This window comes from Oncorhynchus clarkii, chromosome 14 (genome assembly GCF_045791955.1).
Source record: "Oncorhynchus clarkii lewisi isolate Uvic-CL-2024 chromosome 14, UVic_Ocla_1.0, whole genome shotgun sequence".
In the NCBI taxonomy this organism is placed as follows: Eukaryota; Metazoa; Chordata; class Actinopteri; order Salmoniformes; family Salmonidae; genus Oncorhynchus; species Oncorhynchus clarkii.
This window is the reverse complement of record NC_092160.1, coordinates 41,042,755-41,046,121: the sequence shown is the minus strand read 5'-3', so window position 1 is coordinate 41,046,121 and position 3,367 is coordinate 41,042,755.

Sequence of the window (3,367 nt, the reverse complement as noted above, 5' to 3'; positions counted from 1 at the left end):
TCAGCCAGTCAGTCAGTCAGTTTGACCCTTTTCTGATGTCAATGACAACAGAATAAGATTTTATTGCTCACATGAAAAAAATATATATATATTCTGAGTTAACATAATACAAATATCATAAAGAACACATTAACAGCCAGATATGGATTACACAATGATTGAAGAGTTCACATCCCAAATGAGTCCATTGCCCAGAGGGACAATTTTCCCACATTTTCCCACTTTGTTGTGGCAAAGTCTAATGACAATTTACATTAAGGTCCATGTCTATAGGAGGGAGCTCAATGTGGTTATCACTGGCATAACCACCTATAGGAGGGAGCTCAATGTGGTTATCACTGGCATAACCACCTATAGGAGGGAGCTCAATGTGGTTATCACTGGCATAACCACCTATAGGAGGGAGCTCAATGTGGTTATCACTGGCATAACCACCTATAGGAGGGAGCTCAATGTGGTTATCACTGGCATAACCACCTATAGGAGGGAGCTCAATGTGGTTATCACTGGCATAACCACCTATAGGACGGAGCTCAATGTGGTTATCACTGGCATAACCACCTATAGGAGGGAGCTCAATGTGGTTATCACTGGCATAACCACCTATAGGAGGGAGCTCAATGTGGTTATCACTGGCATAACCACCTATAGGAGGGAGCTCAATGTGGTTATCACTGGCATAACCACCTATAGGAGGGAGCTCAATGTGGTTATCACTGGCATAACCACCTATAGGAGGGAGCTCAGAGTGGTTATCACTGGCATAACCACCTATAGGAGGGAGCTCAATGTGGTTATCACTGGCATAACCACCTATAGGACGGAGCTCAATGTGGTTATCACTGGCATAACCACCTATAGGACGGAGCTCAATGTGGTTATCACTGGCATTGGTAATATTGACCAACAGGGTTGAGGATATGTAATGTAATTTTGTATTATCAGGAACAATCTTTGCATAATAAGGTACTTGATATGTTATTAACCTGATGTATGAAATAATGTATACAATAATTGGCATGTTAATGACATCTCCATGGGTCCACCTTGGGGGGTCAAAGGTCATACCTGCAAGCTCTGAGATGTGCTTTATTATCACAGCGTACCCTAGTTGATAACTACACCAACCTTGCCACAGAACAAGGAGACCCATTGGAAAAGATTCACAGAGTCATCGTAGATTTAATGTCAAATCAGACACAACAGCCTATTTTCAAGTTGGCCGCCATTCATTTCAATGTGGAGGAACTGAATTGATTTTTCAGGGCATAAATTAACTTAAGGATTGGACCCTTTTCAAATTTCCTCCTAAAATGACATACCCAAATCGAACTGCCTGCATCTCAGGACCTGAAGCAAGGATATGCATATTCTTGGTACCATTTGAAAGGAAACACTTTGCACTTTGTGGAAATGTGAAATGAATGTAGGAGAATATAACACATTAGATCTGGTAAAAGACATTACAAAGAAAAAACATGCATATTTTGTTCCATCATCTTTGAAATGCAAGAGAAAGTTCATTATATCACTTAAAAGTCTAGGTGCAATATAGATTATGGCCACTAGATGGGAGCAGTGTATGTGCAAAGGTTGAGACTGATTCAATGAACCATTTCTGTTCAAAATGTTATATCAAGACTGCCCAAATGTGCCTAATTGGTTTAATAATACATTTTCAAGTTCAAAACTGTGCACTCTACTCAAACAATAGCATGGTATTATTACACTGTAATATCTTCTGTAAATTGGACAGTGCAGTTTGATTAACAAGAAGTTAAACTTTCTGACAATATCAGATATGTTTATGTCCTGGGAAATGTTCTTGTTACTTAAAACCTCATAATAATCACATTAGCCTACTTTAGCTCAACCGTCCCCCAGGTGTAATGAACACTGAACAGGTGTAATGAACACTGAACAGCTGTAATGAACACTGAACAGGTGTAATGAACAGGTGTAATGAACACTGAACAGCTGTAATGAACACTGAACAGCTGTAATGAACACTGAACAGCTGTAATGAACATTGAACAGGTGTAATGAACACTGAACAGGTGTAATGAACACTAAACAGGTGTAATGAACACGTGTAATGAACACTGAACAGGTGTAATGAACACTGAACACATGTAATGAACACTGAACAGGTGTAATGAACACTAAACAGGTGTAATGAACACTGAACAGGTGTAATGAACACTGAACAGGTGTAATGAACACTGAACACATGTAATGAACACTGAACAGGTGTAATGAACACTGAACAGGTGTAATGAACACTGAACAGGTGTAATGAACACTGAACACGTGTAATGAACACTGAACAGGTGTAATGAACATGTGTAATGAACACTGAACAGGTGTAATGAACACTGAACAGGTGTAATGAACACTGAACAGGTGTAAAGCACACTGAACAGGTGTAATGCACACTGAACAGGTGTAATGAGAAATGAACACGTGTAATGAACACTGAACACATGTAATGAACACTGTACAGGTGTAACGAACACTGATCAGGTGTAACGAACACTGAACAGGTGTAATGAACACTGAACAGGTGTAATGAACAGGTGTAATGAACACTGAACAGGTGTAATGAACACTGAACAGGTGTAATGAACACTGAACAGGTGTGTAATGAACACTGAACAGGTGTAATGAACAGGTGTAATGAACACTGAACAGGTGTAATGAACACTGAACAGGTGTAACGAACACTGAACAGGTGTAACGAACACTGAACAGGTGTAATGAACAATGAACACGTGTAATGAACACTGAACACATGTAATGAACACTGTACAGGTGTAATGAACACTGAACAGGTGTAATGAACACTGAACAGGTGTAATGAACACTGAACAGGTGTAATGAACAGGTGTAACGAACACTGAACAGGTGTAACGAACACTGAACAGGTGTAATGAACACTGAACAGGTGTGTAATGAACACTGAACAGGTGTAATGAACAGGTGTAATGAACACTGAACAGGTGTAATGAACACTGAACAGGTGTAATTAACACTAAACAGGTGTAACGAACACTGAACAGGTGTAATGAACACTGAATAGGTGTAATGAGAAATGAACACGTGTAATGAACACTGAACACATGTAATGAACACTGTACAGGTGTAACGAACACTGATCAGGTGTAACGAACACTGAACAGGTGTAATGAACACTGAACAGGTGTAATGAACAGGTGTAATGAACACTGAACAGGTGTAATGAACACTGAACAGGTGTAATGAACACTGAACAGGTGTGTAATGAACACTGAACAGGTGTAATGAACAGGTGTAATGAACACTGAACAGGTGTAATGAACACTGAACAGGTGTAACGAACACTGAACAG